We start from the raw sequence: 20,905 nt of genomic DNA, 5'->3' as shown, positions 1-20,905 counted from the left end.
GGGAGCCCCAATTCAAGGGAGTGTAAACCACCAGAGAGACTTAACCTGTGATCCCAATAAGACTTTGTGGGGGAGGTGATGTCATGTATTCAACTATCATTGTAACCCATGTATAAGCTGACCTAAGTTGTACACCTTGAGAACATTGACCACAAGGGGGTGAACTTGTGGGAGACACTCCTAACCTGGACTTTCAGGTATAAAAGGGGAAGCTCCACCCACCTTCATCAGTTGAGGTCTTGGTAATAAAGGTAACCGGTCACAGAGTGACCTTCTCTCAAGTATGGGCCTTGTGTGCATTTATACTGTATAGTAAGGACATATCAATTCCCTCTCTCTCTCTCCCCCCCTCGGTCAGTGTGTAGTTCTCTCTTTCTCTCTCTCTCTCTCCCTCGGTCGGTGTGTAGTTCTCTCTCTCTCTCTCTCTCTCCCTCTCCCTCTCCCTCTCTCTCCCTCGGTCGGTGTGTAGTTCCCTCTCCCTCTCTCTCTTCCTCGGTCGGTGTGTAGTTCACTCTCTCTCTCCCTCGGTCGGTGTGTAGTTCACTCTCTCTCTCTCTCTCTCTCTCCATCAGTGTGTAGTTCCCTATCTCCCTCTCTCTCTCTCTCTCTCTCCCTCGGTCGGTGTGTAGTTCCCTCTCCCTCTCTCTCTTTCCCTCAGTCGGTGTGTAGTTTCCTCGTTCTCTCTCTCCCTCCGTCAGTGTGTAGTTCCCTATTTCCCCCTCTCTCTCTCTTTCTCTCTCTCCCTCGGTCAGTGTGTAGTTCCCTCTCTCTCGCTCTCTCTCCTTCGGTCGGTGTGTAGTTCCCTCTCTCCCTCTCCCTCTCTCCCTCTCTCTCGCTCAGTGTGTAGTTCCCTCTCCCTCCCTCTCTCTCGCTCAGTGTGTAGTTCCCTCTCCCTCTCTCCCTCTCTCTCTCTCTCTCTCGCTCAGTGTGTAGTTCCCTCTCCCTCTCTCTCTCTCTCAGTCAGTGTGTAGTTCCCTCCCTCCCTCCCTTTCTCTCCCCCTCGGTCGGTGTGTAGTTCCCTCTCTCTCTCTCTCTCTCTCTCCCTCGGTCGGTATGTAGTTCTCTCTCTCTCTCTCCCCCTCGGTCGGTGTGTAGTTCCCTCTCCCCCTCTCTCTTTCTCGGTCAGTGTGTCATTCCCTCTCCCTCTCTCTCTCCCTCGGTCGGTGTGTAGTTCCCCCTCTCTCTCCCTCTCTCTCTTTCCCTCGGTCGGTGTGTAGTTCCCTCGCTCTCTCTCTCCCTCCGTCAGTGTGTAGTTCCCTATTTCCCCCTCTCTCTCTCTCTCTCTCTCTCTCTCCTTCGGTCGGTGTGTAGTTCCCTCTCTCCCTCTCCCTCTCTCTCTCTCTCTCTCGCTCAGTGTGTAATTCCCTCTCCCTCTCTCTCTCTCTGTCAGTGTGTAGTTCCCTCCCTCCCTCCCTTTCTCTCCCCCTCGGTCGGTGTGTAGTTCCCTCTCTCTCTCTCTCTCCCTCGGTCGGAGTGTAGTTCTCTCTCTCTCTCTCCCCCTCGGTCGGTGTGTAGTTCCCCCTCTCTCTCTCTCTCTCTCTCGGTCAGTGTGTAGTTCCCTCCCTCCCTTTCTCTCCCCCTCGGTCGGTGTGTAGTTCCCTCTCTCTCTCTCTCTCTCTCCCTCTCCCTCGGTCGCTGTGTAGTTCTCTCTCTCTCTCTCTCTCTCGGTCGCTGTGTAGTTCTCTCTCTCGGTCGGTGTGTAGTTCTCTCTCTCTCTCTCTCTCTCTCCCTCGGTCGCTGTGTAGTTCTCTCTCTCTCTCTTCCCACGGTCGGTGTGTAATTCTCTCTCTGTCTCTCTCTCTCTCTCTCTGTCTCTCTCTCCCTCGGTCGGTGTGTAGTTCTCTCACACACACACACACACACACAAGACCATTGCTTAGTGCCGGGTCAATCACAGTCCATAGGATGGTAGTTAACCCTACAGATAGAAGAATAAGCAAAGCTGAAGTAAAACAACAGGAGCTCAGCACTTTTTTCAGTGGAGAGTTAGTCTTGTCATCAGGAGACTTTAGTTTTCTTTTTCCTCTTACGGGCCTTGCTATAAGCAGTGTTTTCTTCTTTTGTTGTAGTAACTTGTTGGTCTTTACCTGCTTCAGTTGTGAATTGTTGCGAAACCACTTTCTGAGATGTTGCCAAGCACTGTGTGGAGGAGTCCATGAGGGTCCTGATGTTCCAGGTCCCGAACTTCATACTGACAAAGTGGAAGATGCCTGTGCGTGAGTTCTTTTAACGTGGGGTGGCCGCTGCATACCAGCAACCACACTGACTTAGCTGAGCAAGGTCTTGGTCCAGTGGGAAGGGGGTCCAAGACAACTGGGGACCAGGCACTGCTGTGCAAGCCTGATTGCCTTCGGCGAAGTGTTGCCGCAAGCTCGGCACCGAGTAGCGCCATTGATGGTAGATGGCCCGAGGCTTGGTTGGGGGGCAGGCATTGGGAAGGTCACTTCCAAAGTTATTTTAAGAGTTAAAAGTTGATAAAAATTTCCAATTTCTTTAAAACGTTTCTAAGAGTTGTTAAAAAGTCTAAGATGCAGATCAATATTAGGCTATAAAAGTTTCCCCAATTATTTAAAAGTTTAAGATTGAGTAAGAGTTTTTTTTAAAAAGGAATTAAAAGTCGATTAAAAGTTTAAGGTGTAGGGGTCCCTTCAGGGAGATGAGGAAAAGTGGAGGGCAGAGAAACCCAAGGCAAAGAACAAAAAGGGCCGCTGTACAGCAAAATTCTAAAAGGACAAAGGGTGTTAAAAAAACAAGCCTGAAGGCTTTGTGTCTTAATGCAAGGAGTATCTGCAATAAGGTGGATGAATTAACTGTGCAAATAGTTGTTAACAAATATGATGTGATTGGGATTACGGAGACGTGGCTCCAGGATGATCAGGGCTGGGAACTCAACATCCAGGGGTATTCAACATTCAGGAAGGATAGAATAAAAGGAAAAGGAGGTGGGGTAGCATTGCTGGTTAAAGAGGAGATTAATGCAATAGTTAGGAAGGACATTAGCTTGGATGATGTGGAATCTATATGGGTAGAGCTGCAGAACACCAAAGGGCAAAAAACATTAGTGGGAGTTGTGTACAGACCTCCAAACAGTAGTAGTGATGCTGGGGAGGGTATCAAACAGGAAATTAGGGTTGCATGCAATAAAGGTGCAGCAGTTATAATGGGTGACTTTAATATGCACATAGATTGGGCGAGCCAAACTGGAAGCAATACGGTGGAGGAGGATTTCCTGGAGTGCATAAGGGATGGTTTTCTAGACCAATATGTCAAGGAACCAACTAGGGGGGAGGCCATCTTAGACTGGGTGTTGTGTAATGAGAGAGGATTAATTAGCAATCTCATTGTGCGAGGCCCCTTGGGGAAGAGTGACTATAATATGGTGGAATTCTGCATTAGGATGGAGAATGAAACAGTTAATTCAGAGACCATGGTCCAGAACTTAAAGAAAGGTAACTTTGAAGGTATGAGGCGTGAATTGGCTAGGATAGATTGGCGAATGATACTTAAGGGGTTGACTGTGGATGGGCAATGGCAGACATTTAGAGACCGCATGGATGAACTACAACAATTGTACATTCCTGTCTGGCGTAAAAATAAAAAAGGGAAGGTGGCTCAACCGTGGCTATCAAGGGAAATCAGGGATATTATTAAAGCCAAGGAAGTGGTATACAAATTGGCCAGAAATAGCAGCGAACCCAGGGACTGGGAGAAATTTAGAACTCAGCAGAGGAGGACAAAGGGTTTGATTAGGGCAGGGAAAATGGAGTACGGGAAGAAGCTTGCAGGGAACATTAAGGCGGATTGCAAAAGTTTCTATAGGTATGTAAAGAGAAAAAGGTTAGTAAAGACAAACGTAGGTCCCCTGCAGTCAGAATCAGGGGAAGTCATAACAGGGAACAAAGAAATGGCAGACCAATTGAACAAGTACTTTGGTTCGGTATTCACTAAGGAGGACACCAACAACCTTCCAGATATAAAAGGGGTCAGAGGGTCTAGTAAGGAGGAGGAACTGAGGGAAATCTTTATTAGTCGGGAAATTGTGTTGGGGAAATTGATGGGATTGAAGGCCGATAAATCCCCAGGGCCTGATGGACTGCATCCCAGAGTACTTAAGGAGGTGGCCTTGGAAATAGCGGATGCATTGACAGTCATTTTCCAACATTCCATTGACTCTGGATCAGTTCCTATGGAGTGGAGGGTAGCCAATGTAACCCCACTTTTTAAAAAAGGAGGGAGAGAAAACAGGGAATTATAGACCGGTCAGCCTGACCTCAGTAGTGGGTAAAATGATGGAATCAATTATTAAGGATGTCATAGCAGTGCATTTGGAAAATGGTGACATGATAGGTCCAAGTCAGCATGGATTTGTGAAAGGGAAATCATGCTTGACAAACCTTCTTGAATTTTTTGAGGATGTTTCCAGTAAAGTGGACAAGGGAGAACCAGTTGATGTGGTATATTTGGACTTTCAGAAGGCTTTCGACAAGGTCCGATACAAGAGATTAATGTGCAAAGTTAAAGCACATGGGATTGGGGGTAGTGTGCTGACGTGGATTGAGAACTGGTTGTCAGACAGGAAGCAAAGAGTAGGAGTAAATGGGTACTTTTCAGAATGGCAGGCAGTGACTAGTGGGGTACCGCAAGGTTCTGTGCTGGGGCCCCAGCTGTTTACATTGTACATTAATGATTTAGATGAGGGGATTAAATGTAGTATCTCCAAATTTGAGGATGACACTAAGTTGGGTGGCAGTATGAGCTGCGAGGAGGATGCTATGAGGCTGCAGAGTGACTTGGATAGGTTAGGTGAGTGGGCAAATGCATGGCAGATGAAGTATAATGTGGATAAATGTGAGGTTATCCACTTTGGTGGTAAAAACAGAGAGACAGACTATTATCTGAATGGTGACAGATTAGGAAAAGGGGAGGTGCAACGAGACCTGGGTGTCATGGTACATCAATCATTGAAGGTTGGCATGCAGGTACAGCAGGCGGTTAAGAAAGCAAATGGCATGTTGGCCTTCATAGCGAGGGTATTTGAGTACAGGGGCAGGGAGGTGTTGCTACAGTTGTACAGGGTCTTGGTGGGGCCACACCTGGAGTATTGTGTACAATTTTGGTCTCCTAACTTGAGGAAGGACATTCTTGCTATTGAGGGAGTGCAGCGAAGATTCACCAGACTGATTCCCGGGATGGTGGGACTGACCTATCAAGAAAGACTGGATCAACTGGGCTTGTATTCACTGGAGTTCAGAAGAATGAGAGGGGACCTCATGGAAACGTTTAAAATTCTGACGGGTTTAGACAGGTTAGATGCAGGAAGAATGTTCCCAATGTTGGGGAAGTCCAGAACCAGGGGTCACAGTCTGAGGATAAGGGGTAAGCCATTTAGGACCGAGATGAGGAGAAACTTCTTCACCCAGAGAGTGGTAAACCTGTGGAATTCTCTACCACAGAAAGTAGTTGAGGCCAATTCACTAAATATATTCAAAAGGGAGTTAGATGAAGTCCTTACGACTCGGGGGATCAAGGGGTATGGCGAGAAAGCAGGAAGGGGGTACTGAAGTTGCATGTTCAGCCATGAACTCATTGAATGGCGGTGCAGGCTAGAAGGGCTGAATGGCCTACTCCTGCACCTATTTTCTATGTTTCTATGTTTCGGCCTGGGACAGAAGTGGGCCGGTGCAGGGCCCACACAAATCCACACAGATTGGGGTGGGGAGGGGAAGAGAGAGAGCTGGGGGGGGAGGGGAAGAGAGAGAACTGGGGGCGGGGGGAGGGGAAGAGAGAGAAAGAGAGCTTGGGGCGGGGGGGAGGGGATGGTGGAAGAGAAAGAGCTCGGGGCAGGGGAATAGAGCGGTGGGGGTAGAAAGCGAGCTTGGTGGGGGCGGGGGGAGAGAAAGAGAGCGGGGGGAGGAGTGAGAAAGAGAGCTTGAGGGAGGTGAGGAGCAGGGTGAGAGGGGCGTGAGGAGGAGGCTGGGGGGAGGTAAGGAGGGGTGTGAGGGTGAGGAAGAGGGGGGGTGTGGAGGGATGTGAGGGTGAGGAGGGATGGGAGGGTGAGGAAGAGGGGGGTGAGGAGGGAGAGTGGGGAGGGGGGGTGAGGAGGAGGAGGAGTGGGGTGGTGAGGAGGAGGAGTGGGGTGGTGAGGAGGAGGAGGAGAGGGGTGGTGAGGAGGAGGAGGGGGGTGGTGAGGAGGGTGAGGAAGAGGGAAAGGTGAGGGGGGGAGAGAGGGAAGAGAGAGAGAGGTGTGGGTGGTGGGGGAAGAGAAAGAGAGAGAGGTGGGGGGGAAGAGAGAGAGGTGGGGGGGGGAAGAGAGAGGTTGGAGGTGGGGAAGAGAGAGGTTGGAGGTGGGGGGGAGGGAGAGAGAGATGGGGGGGAGAGAGAGCTTGGTGGGGACGGGGCGAGAGCGCTTGGGGAGGAGAGAGCCTGGGTGGGGGGAACTCAGAAGACTCCAACCCCTGGTGCGTGCAAGCTCGGTGCTTGTGTTACAAGGGACATTGTTGGGATAGACGAAATCCAGAAGTCATGGCACTGTCACTATTCACTTCATACCCAATAAATATTTTAACAATCCGCACACAATGCCCCATCTATTAGGGGAAGTGGGGGGCAGGGTAAGGTCTTGCGCTTGGGTAATGGTCTTCAGCTGGCAGAGTGATGCACTTACACTGGGGTAATGGACTTCGGCTGCGACTTGGTGGCTTTTGGGGAGATCTATCATCTGTGGCTACTGAAGTCAAAGTGGATCGAATTATAAATTGGAAAGTCGCTCAGAAGGCTGGGCGGTTCTAGTTACACATTTCAGAAGAACTTCAGGATGTGGCTTATCCTCCAAGCGAACCAATCACAGAAATGGCTACATTTCAGTTAGTGCAGATACATCCTTAAATCAAAGCACAGTGAGGTGATGGCATCAGCTGCATTCTGTATGATGATGTATGAGGGACACGGCTTTCTATTTTTGTCATGAAGCAACACCTCAGGTGTGCAGCAGGTCAAAGATGAAAGCCTATCACCTTAGATTTACCCAGCACTGATAGCTCTAGATATAAAAAAGGGAGTTTGAGATACGGGACTTGGATGGCTGGATGAATTCCTTTGAGACCCTCCTTAATACTTTTACTGAATCACCTGTCCGAATTTCTCCCTCTTTGGCTCGGTGCCAATTGTTTGTCTTCTAACTCTCATGGGAAGCACCCTGGGACGTTTTCCTGCTATATAAATACAAGTTGTTGGGAGATGAGCCATAGGCAGTGGCCTGGGAATTGGGACTTGGAGCATGATCAAAGGGCAGAGAAAAAGAGAGCAGATCGCAATAAACCTCTTGCAGGAAGACTGAAAACAACTTCAGACTGAAATGAATAGGAGTTCAATGAGTCGTCTCAGCGTTTCATGCAGCTTACATCCTGGCGCTTGCCTGTTGCCTTGAGTAAAGATGGCGATGCCTCGCACGAATCGTCACAGGCAGATCACGCATGCGTGCACTCGCGATGCGTTGGTTGAAATGTCGCGAGAAGCATGATATGTATTTAGGCGGCGGGTTGCGGGTCGGGAATCCATTTTCTGGTCGCGGTTCCTCAGGTGAGTGTAGGGTGGGATGGAATCCAGTGTAATCCTGTAATAGCACGGCCCCAGCGGCGGCATGTTTAGTGCGGGGTGATAGTGCCGGGTGTGAGGGGGTAGTTTGTACCTATATGGAGGGAGGGATACATTTTGTTGTATTTCCCATCCGATGTATTTATCATTGGGCGCCGAGTGACTGGGCATCGTGGTGATGGGGGAGGGGCTTTTACTATTTATAATCCCGATCCCGAATGTGTTACTGTCTCTGGTTTGCGGGGATTTTGAAGTGCATCAAATTAGTAAATCTTTGTTACATTTTGGGGTGGTGATTCTAGCAATGTTTTTGTATCTTATGGGAGTTTAGAGCTGCTTTGTGTTCCATTTGATGTATTCAATCCTGTATCATGCGTGTTGGATGCTCCAAATTTTTAGGACACTTTTTTTTTCTCTTACAAAGTTGAATTTGATGAAGGAGGTCTAGATTTGATTTGCAAATTTTCCTGTTTGTATAGTTATGGTTTACAGCGACTTGTATATTCCCTTTTTTTAATGTAGTAAACATGTCCAAAGATGCTTCATAGGACCATTTAGTAGACACAATTTGACAGACCTGCCTTGACCTACTGCAGATTTTAAAGAAGTGACTTGAGGCGGCGGGGTGGGAAGGAGCGGTTTAGGCAGGGAATTCCAGACCTTGGGGCCGAGGCTGCTAAAGTGTAGCCACCAATGATGGAATTGAGACGATCTGGGGTGTTTAACTGACCACAATTGGAGGTGTGGAGAGATCTTGGAGAGCTGTAGGGATTTGAAAATGAGGATGAGAATTTTAAAATGGAGACATTGCCAGATTGGGAGCCAATGTAGGTCAACGAGCACAGGGGTGATGGATGAACTGGACTTTGTGAGTTAGGTGCAGAAGTAGGCCATTTGGCCCTTTGAGCCTGCACCACCATTCAATATGATCATGCAACTTCGGTACCCCATTCCTGCTTGCTTTCCATACCCCTTGATCCCGTTAGCCGTAAGTGCCACATCTCGATTGATCGAACTGGCCGCAACAACTGTCTGTGGTAGAGAATTCCACAGGTTAACAACTCTTGAGTGAAGAAGTTTCTCCTCATCTCGGTCCTAAATGGCTTACCCCTTATCCTTAGAATGTGCCCCCTGGTTCTGGACTTTCCCAACATTGGGAACATTCTCCCTTCATCTAACCTGTCCAATCCTGTCAGAATTTTGTGTTTCTGAGATCCCCTCTCATTCATCTAAATTCCAGTGAGTATAAGCCCAGTCGATTCAGTCTTCATATGTCTGTCCTGCCATCCCACAAATCAGTTGGGTGAACCTTTGCTGCACTCCCTCAATAGCAAAAATGTCCTTCCTCAGATTAGGAGATGAAAACTGCACACTGTACTCAAGGTGTGGTCTCACCAAGGCCCTATACAACTGCAGTAAGACTGCCTTACTCCTATATTCAAATCCCCTTGCTATGAAGGCCAGCATGCCATTTGCTTTCTTTACTGCCTGCTGTACCTGCATGCCTACCTTCAATGAGTGATGAACCATGACTCCCAGGTCTCGTTGCATTTCCCCGTTTACTAATCTGTCACCATTCAGATAATCTGCCTTCCTGTTTTTGCCACCAGAATGGATAACCTCACACTTATCCACATTATACTGCATCTGCCATGCATTTGCCCATTCACTTAACTGTCCAAGTCACCCTGCAGCCTCCAAGCATCCTCCTCGCAGCTTGCACCAACACCCAGCTTGGTGTCATCTGAAAACTTGGAGATATTACATCCAATTCCTTTGTCTAAATCATTAATGTATATTGTAAATAGCTGGAGTCCCAGCTCCGAACCTTGTGGCATCCCACTATTCACTGCCTGCCATTCTGAAATGGACCTGTTTATTCTCTCTGCTTCCTGTCTGCCTTCCAGTTCTCTAACCACGTCAGTACATTACCCTCAATACCATGTGCCTTAATTTTGCACACTAACCTCTTGAGTGGGACCTTGTCAAAAGCCTTTTGAATGTCCAAATACACCGCATCCACTGGTTCTCCCTTGTCCACTCTACTAGTTACATCCTCAAAAATCTCGAAGATTTGTCGAGCATGATTTCCCTTTCATAAATCCATGCTGACTTGGACTGATCTGTCACTGCTTTCCAAATGTGCTGCTATTAATCATTTATTCCAACATTTTCCCCACTACTGACGTCAGGCTAAACGGTCTATAATTCTGTTTTTTCTTTTTTTTTTTAAGTGGGGTTACATTAGCTACCCTCCAATCCATAGGAACTGAACTGAACCAGAGTCTATAGAATGTTGGAAAATGACTACCAATGCATCCACTACTGAGTCTGCATCACTTGCGGAAGTGGGCCATCAGGCCCTGGAGATTTATCGGCCTTCAGTCCCTTCAATTTCCCTAATGCCATTTCCCTGATTGATGAGGATTTCTCTCAGTTCTCCCTTCTCGCTAGTCCCTCGGCCCCCTAGTATTTTCAGGAGGTTATTCGTGTCTTCCTTAGTGAAGATAGAACCAAAGTATTAAATTGGTCTGCCGTTTCCTTGTTCCCCATTATGAATTCACCTGATTCTGACTGCAAGGAACCTACATTTGTCTTCACTAATCTCTTTCTCTTCACATATCTATAGAAGCTTTTAGTCAGTTTATGTTCCCTGCAAACTTGCACTCATACTTGGTATTTTCCCCCTCCTAATTAAACCCTTCATCCTCCCCTGCTGAATTCGAAATTTCTCCCAGTCCTCAAGTTTGCTGCTTTTTCTAGCCAATTTATATGCCTCTTCCTTAGATTTAACACTTTCCCTCATTTCCCTTGTTGGCCATGGCTGAGCCACCTTCCCTTTTACTCTTGCGCCACACAAGGATGTACAATTGTTGTAGTTCATGCATGTGATGTTTAAATGTCTGCTATTGCCTTTTATATCATTCTCCAGTCTATCCTAGCTAATCCATGTCTTATACTGTCGAAGTTTCGTTTCTTTAAGTTCAGGATCCTAGTCTCTGAATTAATTGTCACACTCCATCTTAATGAAGAATTCTACCATATTATGGTCACTCTTCTCCCAAGGGGCCCTGCACAGCCAGATTGCTATTAATCCTCTCGTTCACAAGATCCAGTCTAAGATGGCCTGCTCTCTAGTTGGTTCCTATTGATCTAGAAAACCATCCCTTATACACTCCAGGAAATCCTCCTCCACAGTGGGCTAACCAAACTGGTAGCAATAATCAATATATAGATTAAAGTCACCCATAACTGCTGTACCCTTATTGCATGCATCCCTAATTTCCTGTTTGATGCCATTCCCAATCTCCCTACTACTGTTTGGTGGTCTGTACACAACTCCCACTAACGTTTACTGCCCTTTAGTGTTTTGCAGCTCTACTATATAGATTCCATATCATCAGGGGAAGTCATAACGGGGAACAAAGAAATGGCAGACCAATTGAACAAGTACTTTGGTTCGGTATTCACTAAGGAGGATACAAACAACCTTCCGGATATAAAAGGGGTCAGAGGGTCTAGTAAGGAGGGGGAACTGAGGGAAATCTTTATTAGTCGGGAAATTGTGTTGGGGAAATTGATGGGATTGAAGGCCGATAAATCCCCAGGGCCTGATGGACTGCATCCCAGAGTACTTAAGGAGGTGGCCTTGGAAATAGCGGATGCATTGACAGTCATTTTCCAACATTCCATTGACTCTGGATCAGTTCCTATGGAGTGGAGGGTAACCAATGTAACCCCACTTTTTAAAAAAGGAGGGAGAGAGAAAACAGGGAATTATAGACCGGTCAGCATGACCTCAGTAGTGGGTAAAATGATGGAATCAATTATTAAGGATGTCATAGCAGTGCATCTGGAAAATGGTGACATGATAGGTCCAAGTCAACATGGATTTGTGAAAGGGAAATCATGCTTGACAAATCTTCTGGAATTTTTTGAGGATGTTTCCAGTAAAGTGGACAAGGGAGAACCAGTTGATGTGGTATATTTGGACTTTCAGAAGGCTTTCGACAAGGTCCCACACAAGAGATTAATGTGCAAAGTTAAAGCACATGGGATTGGGGGTAGTGTGCTGACGTGGATTGAGAACTGGTTGTCAGACAGGAAGCAAAGAGTAGGAGTAAATGGGTACTTTTCAGAATGGCAGGCAGTGACTAGTGGGGTGCTGCAAGGTTCTGTGCTGGGCCCCAGCTGTTTACATTGTACATTAATGATTTAGACGAGGGGATTAAATGCAGTATCTCCAAATTTGCGGATGACACTAAGTTGGGTGGCAGTGTGAGCTGCGAGGAGGATGCTATGAGGCTGCAGAGTGACTTGGATAGGTTAGGTGAGCGGGCAAATGCATGGTAGATGAAGTATAATGTGGATAAATGTGAGGTTATCCACTTTGGTGGTTTAAAAACAGAGACAAGACTATTATCTGAATGGTGACAGATTAGGAAAAGGGAAGGTGCAATGAGACCTGGGTGTCATGGTACATCAGTCATTGAAGGTTAGCATGCAGGTACAGCAGGCGGTTAAGAAAGCAAATGGCATGTTGGCCTTCATAGCGAGGGGATTTGAATACAGGGGCAGGGAGGTGTTGCTACAGTTGTACAGGGCCTTGGTGAGGCCACACCTGGAGTATTGTGTACAGTTTTGGTCTCCTAACTTGAGGAAGGACATTCTTGCTATTGAGGGAGTGCAGCGAAGATTCACCAGACTGATTCCCGGGATGGTGGGACTGACCATCAAGAAAGACTGGACCAACTGGGCTTGTATTCACTGGAGTTCAGAAGAATGAGAGGGGACCTCATGGAAACGTTTAAAATTCTGACGGGTTTAGACAGGTTAGATGCAGGAAGAATGTTCCCAATGTTGGGGAAGTCCAGAACCAGGGGTCACAGTCTGAGGATAAGGGGTAAGCCATTTAGGACCAAGATGAGGAGAAACTTCTTCACCCAGAGAGTGGTGAACCTGTGGAATTCTCTACCACAGAAAGTAGTTGAGGCCAATTCACTAAATATATTCAAAAGGGAGTTAGATGAAGTCCTTACTACGCGGGGGATCAAGGGTTATGGCGAGAAAGCAGGAAGGGGGTACTGAAGTTTCATGTTCAGCCATGAACTCGTTGAATGGCGGTGCAGGCTAGAAGGGCTGAATGGCCTGCTCCTGCACCTATTTTGTATGTTTCTATCCAAGCTAATGTCCTTCCTTACTTTTGTGTTAATCTCCTTAACCAGTAACACTGCCCCACCTCCTTTTCCTTCCTTGTCTGTCCTTCCTGAATATTGAATACCCCTGGATGTTGAGTTTCCAGCCTTGGTTACCTTGGAGCCATGTCTCCGTAATCCCAATTACATCATATCTGTTAACAGCTATCTGTGCAGTAAATTCATCCACCTTATTATGAATGCTCCTCGCATTGAGATTCAGCCTTCAGGCTTGTTTTTTTAACACTTTGTCCTTTTTGAATTAATGTGGCCTTTTTGATTTTTGCCCTTGATTTCTCTGCCCTCCACGCTTGCTTGTCTCCTTCCTACCTTTTTCTTCTGCCCCTGTTTTTTTAACTTCCCTCTGCCTCCCTGCATAAATTCCCATCCCCCTGCCATTCTAGTTTAAACCCTCCCCAACAGCACTAGCAAACACTGCCTAGGACATTGGTTCCAGTCCTGCCCAAGTGCAGACTGTCCAGTTTGTACTGGTCCCACTTCCCCCAAAACTGGTTTCAGTGTCCCAGGACTTTGAATCCCTCCCTCTTGCACCACTCCTCAAGCCATGTGTTCATCTGAGCTATCCTGATATTTCTACTGACTACCATGTGGCACTGGTAGCAATCCTGAGATTACTACCTTTTTTGAGGTCCTTTTTTTCTTTATTTAACTCCTAGCTCCCTAAATTTAGCTTGTAGGACCTCATCCTGTTTTTTTACCTATATCGTTGGTACCTATATGCACCGCGACAACTGGCTGTTCACCACCCTCCCCCTCCAGGGAGGCAACATACCATCCTGGAGTCTCGTTTGTGGCTGCAGAAACGCCTATCTATTGCCTTTACAATAGAATCCCCTACCACTATAGCTCTCTTTTTTTTTTTCCTGCCCTGTGCAGCAGATCCACCCGTGGTGCCATGAACTTGGCTGCTGCTGCCTTTCCCTGATGAGCCATCTCCCAAAAGTACCCCAAACAATGTATCTGTTTTGGAGGGAGATGACCACAGGGGACCCCTGCACTACCTTCCTTCCACTGATCTTCCTGATGGTCACCCATTCCCTATCTGCCTGTGTAACCTTTACCTGTGGATGTGACCAACTCTCTAAACGTGCTGTTCACGACATCCTCAGCATTGCGGATGCTCCAGAGTGAATCCATGCACAGCTCCAGTGTCGTAATGCGGTCTGTCAGGAGCTGCAACTGGACACACTTCCTGCACAAATAGTAGTTAGGGACAGTGTCCCTGATTTCCCACATAGCACAGGAGGAGCATGACACAGGTCTGGGCTGGAGACATGACTTAAATTACTTAATTTGGCAACAATGACAAGGTTTCTTGATGCTAAGAGAAAAGAAAACTACTCACCAATCATTTACCCTCTTGGCTGTGATGTCACGCTTCGATTACTTTTTACTACTTGCTTTCTTTTGACCCCACTGCTGCTGCTTCCCTCAGGTCTGCCTGCTCCTGTTGCTGCTCCCGACTAGCTCAGTCTGGGCCTCGAGCCTTGGGCTTTATTGAAGTGCTCCACTGCCGCTGCTTCCCTAAAGTCCGCCCGCTCCCGCTGTTGCTCCCGGCAGGCAGCACATTTTTGGATGAACTCTCCATCATAGGCAGTCCCTTGAAATTGAGGAAGACTTGCTTCCACTCTAAGTGAATTCTCAGGTGACTGTACAGTCCAATATGGGAATTACAGTTTCATTCAAGTGGTTGAAGGAAAGGGTGGGTGAGGAGTCTGGTTTGCCGCACGTTCCTTCTGCTGCCTGTGCTTGTTTTCTGCATGCTCTCGATGAGACTCTAGGTGCTCAGCATCCTTCCAGATGCTCTTCCTCTGCTGTGTGGACTTTGGCCAGGTGTCTGGGTCCCAGGAACTCTGAACAATGACTACATTGAAGGATGAATCTTGAATTCCTTTTTAAGTACAGTGTCTTTTGTTCTGATCTACTTTAACTTTAATTTTCATGTTTTTGGTCATGGGCAATAAGGCTTTGGGGGAAAGCGTTGCTGATCTGGCAGACAGTGCTTTATAATGTTCTCCCCAGTGGTAAGTCAGCTGTCCAGTGCTATGCAGTGCCTGTGCCAGTGTTACACTGCTGGGAGATGAATGGGGCTGCCCTATTACCCTGGCTGTTGCCTATTGCTGTTCTGGTGATGGTTAATACCAGGCCTGGGCAGTGCCATGTATCCTTGAGAGTGGACCACTGTTTCACCAGTATGGATGGTCCTAGTTTGGTTGCATACATGTTTTTCCCAATTAATGCTAAAGTTGTAAATTGTCACTTGTGAAATGAACAATCTGAGGGAAGGCACTCTTGCTATAAGGTGCTGGCTGGTAGTATGTATATAAAAAAAGGTTTGCCTTGCACTAATTATAGCTGATAGTCAGTGGTGCCTGCCCTTTAGTGGTTTCATATCAAGATAAAACTAAGCTTGTTCTGGCTGTTGCCGTAGGCTTGACTACTTTGCAGCAATGCACCAAGTGCAGTATGCCTTGTCAGGTGTCATGATGTCCAGCGTGCTGTAGAATCCAATGTATGGAGATTTTCCAGACCTGAAGTTGGAAGGGGAAGCCTCCTATCTGTACCTTTTTGCAGCATCTTTTTGGTTTGAGGGTGATTTTGAGCAAAATTGGAATGTGCTAATCTACTGGGAATTAACAGATTATATGGCAGGCTGGATTCTTTGACTTGATCCCATTATGTTGCAATAGAAAATAAATATTTATACTCCTAATTTTAAGGGCAACTGTGTATAACTGGGGTATTTGTGACTGATCTTGTTTGGTTTAAAAAGTAAATGGTGGAAGAATAAAAAGTTCCCTTTTTTAAAAAAAAAAACCTGCTGGTGCCTTTACAATTCTATGTATTAAGTGCTTGTGGTATTTTTCCTTTGCAGCGAGGCTTCTGCTGACTGTTGTGACACAGTAACTTATCACGAAGCATGAAATCCTGTGATCAGCCTGGGTGAGTATGGATTTTTACTCATGATTTGGTGATTTCATTGTCATGTGCTCCTGTTTGAATCTGTTGAGTGCACATGTTGGCTGTTGGGCAGATTGACTGCAAATTGCAGTATTGTAATCCACACCTACAGGTTAATTTTTAAAATGGTGTTGCGTAGTTGTATTTTGGCCACTCCACCCCTTGGAATGTGGCTCTCGTGTTCCTCTTGTTTATTGGAAGGAGCCTGTAACCTGGTTGCGCACAAGCTATGGGGTCAGAGGCTTCATTGTGCAGCCAAAAAAAAGCATTTGAGGTGCATCTGTTTTCCTGGGTCTATTTTCAGACTGCTGCCATCTTTGTTCTACACAACCAGTCAGTGAAACCTACTTCTTGGCAGCAGTTCATTTGAATCCTGCACATTGTGACCTGGGAAGAGGGGGGGCTTTGTTGCCACACATTGGTGAGCAATGCCAAAGGAGGGCACTACTGTCATTGTTGCAAGTTGGACACACATCTGAGGTGGGATATCGCATCGGAAATCCTGCTTTCATTCTGCAAAGCGATGTTTAATTTTAAGTCTCTGCGGTGTTTTTGTTTGGCTTGTCCTGCTTGTAAATTGGACTGTTGTATTAAATTGTTTCTAATCTGTAGGGTGGCATTGCATGAATGGAAAGGCTGGTCTGATGCTGTTTCTCCAGAAGATGTCGGCTAAGGTAATTTGCTATAATCAGTTGTGATCTGAGAAGATGCTGGTTTCTACTATTGTGCAGGATTATCTGTATAATGTAGTTTAAAAACTTGCTATCCTATCTGTCACCTTATTTCCTGTTTTTGTTAGCACTCTTGTTTTTCCCATTATAAATTTCTGTTGACTTTGCTTGTATAGACTCATCCATGCTCAATCTGGCCACTGCAATTCTCTGCTTTCTGGAAATGCACCTGTCTGCATTCTCTTTTGTAAATATTCAGTTGGAAAATCACCTGGGTGCTTTTGGTTAGTTGGAAATGGGGAGGAACCTGGGGGTGGGGGGGGGGATGCGCAGCAGCAATTTGGGCTCAATCCTTGCATGCATTTCCTGAAGAATCATTGAGAAAGCAGTTTAGATAAAGCAACAGAAACAATGTGCTAGTTTACAATGTGGGTGTAACTTAATTTGTTCAAATGTGAATAGGGTATATTATGAGCTCATCTTTCCTGTGCAGCTTGCATCACACTTGCCTAGTTATCTGTAGTGGGAGCTTATGCAGTAGGAGAAAATACCAAGTACGTACGATCATGGTATAGGCCTGCCCTAGCTATGATACTCAAATCTTGGGAGATTATAAACAGGACTTTGGCACGGGCTAACGTGGCTTTTTCCCCCACAATCGCCTGACTAAAAGACCTGTAACATCCTTAATTTAGCTTCTGTGCTTTGTGTGTAGATATTTTTTTTAAAAGCTTGTGCTGTATAAAAATATTAACATGAGAATCCTATAGACTCAATTTGAATTTACTCTAAATCGTTCCACCTCCCTCCAACTTGCCCTTCTGTCTCCTGATTGTTTTGGCATCTGTTCTATTATCATGAAGCTTTGCTATCTGGTTGCTACATTTCTTCCACTAACTGTCTGGAAAAGGTCCATACATGCCAGTGTACAGAAAACTGCAGTACTAGTTGTATGTGTAGTTGTCAGTCCCTGCCTTGGCTGGAAAAAAAAAGCTGTCAGGCTTGCTTTATTAACTCTACAGTATGCATGTTATAACCAGTGAAATATCACTTGTAGCTGCTTTTTAAAAAAAAAATACTGATTCTCATCCAGGAACCATGTGCAGAGATAACATTTCAAGTGTGAATTGTTTTTCAGGGAACATCATGCCAATAGGATTGCTTCAGTAAAGTTGATTCCTGGTAGATTATGTCATCACTGATGTTCTAAACCAGCTGCTGATATGAGAGTCAGGTTACTCCAGTTTGCTCATTTGGCAGGTGAGCTTTTTGGTGCCTACTGTTTAATGAGAATTATGTTGATGCAAAATTGCTGAGTTCCTCTTCACTTGAGTTTATAATGATGCAAACAGTTATGGTGTAGCAGCTGGAGTGTTCTCTTGCATTTGGGGGAGAGGGAAAAATGAGCTGTACATGTTTGTTCCCTTCTGCTTCCCAATGTTAATTTGAGATTTAGTGGCTAATCTCAATGTTTTAGGGCCAACTCCAATTGGTCAACTGCTAAAAGTGCCTATTATTTGCCAGTATCCTTAATTGTTACAAATCATAGGAATCCATTCAAAACAGACCAATGCATTGGTGTTTACAGCTAGAATTCTAAATGTGTTTCTCCTTTTCAGTGTGTTTGGTGTTTGGAGGCTGCAGCGTATGTTTTGAGATGGTGATTCAACGATGCTGTGTAGAGTTTTCCGAAGAGCACTCTACAAAATGAAGAACTCTGCTATTCACTCATTCATTGACACTTGTAGAGATGCAGAGTATACAGTGATTAGAAAATGATGTGATGGATCTCTAGTTCAATCACTTGAGCAATTGATGCCTGCATTGTTGTCTGTATATTACACAAATAAAAAGGATATTGAATAATGTGCTGTTCACTTCCATTCTTTGCATGCTGATGAACTAATGTAGACATTTGAGCCTTGAATAGTTAAATTTAGGAGGATAGTCTGTTTAAATATGGCCTCTGTGCTGACTTGTGCTTCCAACAAGAAAACCTTGTTTTGTTAAATGCTAAGTTGATAGCATTCTAATATACCCCACAAGTTGACACCACTTGCAAAATTATATAGTCTGCAACATGAAGATTGGGAGGTGGGAAATGATAGTCATAACATTTGAGCCAAGGTATGTGGTTATTGAGAATCAAAGAACTAATTGTGCTTTGAGCACTTCAGTGCTAACTATTTTTTTGGGGATTAGCAATCAAACCTTGAATTGCAATAGTTATATTCTTGGTAACATCTATACCCAGGCTGATGCTTCCTTTATAGTATTATAGCTGACAATTGCCTGGGCAGTGCTGAATAGAAATGAAATGGTGAGTGTTAGAGTATTGCCTAGAAGTGGGTTTTCAGTGACTGGCAGCAAATATAAATGTTTGCCAGCAACCAGGCTTTTTTTTTGTTGGTTTGGTCCTTGCTGAGGCAGCTTAATAAACCAGCTTGGTACAGGGTACCTACTATCATGCAAACATCCCAACAAGCTGAGAATGGACATCACTCATTTTGAAATTCAATCATCATGTCATTTGCATCAAGTATAATCATGGGTTGCCTAGTTAAAAGCTACATGTTGGTAATTTCAGCTGTTGTCTCTTAATGCAGTGACCATTGGGGTAATAGATAGTGAATAGTTTTTAATCTCCATAATTACTGCTGGAATCACCTCTCCATGCAACACCTGCCCTTTTGCCACCTCCTGCTTTTATCAGGTGTAGAGTTTTGAGGACATTTGCTAGGAAAGATATGGGTAAATAACGCAATCTTGCCCTTGCAAATGTCCTTGCTCCAGAGATGTGAAGGATTTGACGAGCTCTAGCTTGACGGATCAGAAAAGCTGGTTTTCAGCGCATGCACATTGTGTGCTGAAAACCAGCTTTTCCCATGCCTTCCAGGCTCCGTAGAAACTCCGTACGGATCCAGGGAGGCTGGGATTTCAGGGCCCTTGCTCTGGACTGTATTTCCAGCATTTTCTGTTTCGGTTCCAGCATCCACAGTATTTTGTTTTGTGTTGGTGTAAAAGTGCTGTTCCCAAAGTCACAAGCTGCTTGAGTGACACTTGTCATATCTGGTGTCGATCCTGACTTTGGGTGGGTTGATTGAGCCATACAGCCCAGCTGTATACTTTGGCCTCCTTCTGTGCTGCAAGTTTCCATTCAGCCTGTCTTGCATGTGCTGGCTCTTTGAAAGCAGTTGTGCCTAGTCCCACTTTTTGTCCTGCAAATTAGTCATCAAGTAACGTATCCAACTCTGCTTTAAAAATTATTTATGGAATCAGCTTGCACCCCCTTTTTTTTTCAAGTAGTGTTTCAGATCCTGACCAGTGAAAACATTTGTCCATCTCCCTCTAGCTCATTTACCAATAATTTTGAATCTGACCTAGTTATTGACCCAGTTACTGGAAGGAATATTCTTCCCCTATTTACTCATCAAAATCTCATCTTGACAACCTTTGATCACCTCTGTTCCAATCCTAATGTTTCCAACACCAACCAATATCTCTGATAAACCTCTACCCTTTCTAATGTGGTGCACAGAATTGTCCACAGACTGGGTTATAAAGTTCAGCTCTCTTTGCTTTAATAATCTCTTTCTCTATAAAACCAAGTAACCGTATGCTTTTGCTCTCCCACCTTTTTAAGGATTTGTGTATTATGGACTGGACCTCTTTCATGTCTGCTCTTGCTGACTAGGCTCCCGAGGTATGGAAAATGGTCCCCATTGTCCGAGGCCTCGTCGTGGATTTTGATAATCTGGGTGGGGGGGCAGTGCTGTGTGGTGGGATCAGGTTGGTAGAGGAGCTTGTCTTACGGATGTTTGGCGTAAGGCCCATACTTTCGTACACCTCAATGATGGTGTTGACGATAGTTTGGAGTTCGGCCTCTGTGTGGACGCAAGCATCGTCCGCATACTGTAGTTCAATAACAGAGGAAGGGATGACCTTGGATCTAGCCTGGAGGTGGCACAGGTTGAACAGATTCCCATTAGTTCTATAGTTTATTTCCACTCCAGCAGGGAGCTTGCTAAGGGTGAGATGTAGCATTGCAGCGAGAAAGATCGAAGAGGGTTGGTGTGATGATACAGCCTTGCTTGACCCTGGTCTGAATGTGGATTAGGTCTGTGGTGGATCCATTGGTCAGGATCACAGCTTGCATGTCATTGTGGAGCAGATGTAGGATGGTGACAAATTTGAGGGCACTCCATAATCCCCCATGGTTGACTGTCAAAGTCCTTTGAGGTTAAAGAAGGCCATGTACAAGGGTTGGTGCTGTTCCCTGCAATACTCTTGTTGTTGCGCGGTGAAGATCTTGTCCGTTGTACCTCAGTGGGCAGAATCCACATTGCGACTCTGGGAGGAGCTCTTCAGCCACAGGGAGAAGACAATTGAGGATTCTTGCAATGATTTTCCCTGTGGCCGACAGCAGGGAGATTCTTCTGTAGTTACTGCAGTCGGATCTGTCCC

At 45.7% G+C, this 20,905-nt stretch overlaps 1 long non-coding RNA gene and 1 other non-coding gene across 2 annotated transcripts; both read left to right on the top strand.

The window, feature by feature from the left end:
• Positions 1 to 14,826: 14,826 nt before the first annotated feature.
• On the top strand, positions 14,827 to 15,033 carry LOC139263661 (small nucleolar RNA SNORA74). The gene has a single exon (XR_011593186.1). It is a non-coding gene; the product is annotated as a small nucleolar RNA SNORA74 (small nucleolar RNA).
• A 252-nt stretch (positions 15,034 to 15,285) lies between these two features.
• On the top strand, positions 15,286 to 18,307 carry LOC139263048 (uncharacterized). Its single transcript, XR_011593029.1, has 4 exons — positions 15,286 to 15,752; positions 16,383 to 16,444; positions 17,580 to 17,701; positions 18,061 to 18,307. It is a non-coding gene; the product is annotated as an uncharacterized lncRNA (long non-coding RNA).
• Positions 18,308 to 20,905: the final 2,598 nt, after the last annotated feature.

Source organism: Pristiophorus japonicus, chromosome 4, assembly GCF_044704955.1.
Source record: "Pristiophorus japonicus isolate sPriJap1 chromosome 4, sPriJap1.hap1, whole genome shotgun sequence".
Taxonomy (NCBI): Eukaryota; Metazoa; Chordata; class Chondrichthyes; family Pristiophoridae; genus Pristiophorus; species Pristiophorus japonicus.
The sequence above is the reverse complement of the archived record's forward strand: the minus strand, read 5'-3'. Positions and strand labels throughout refer to the sequence as shown.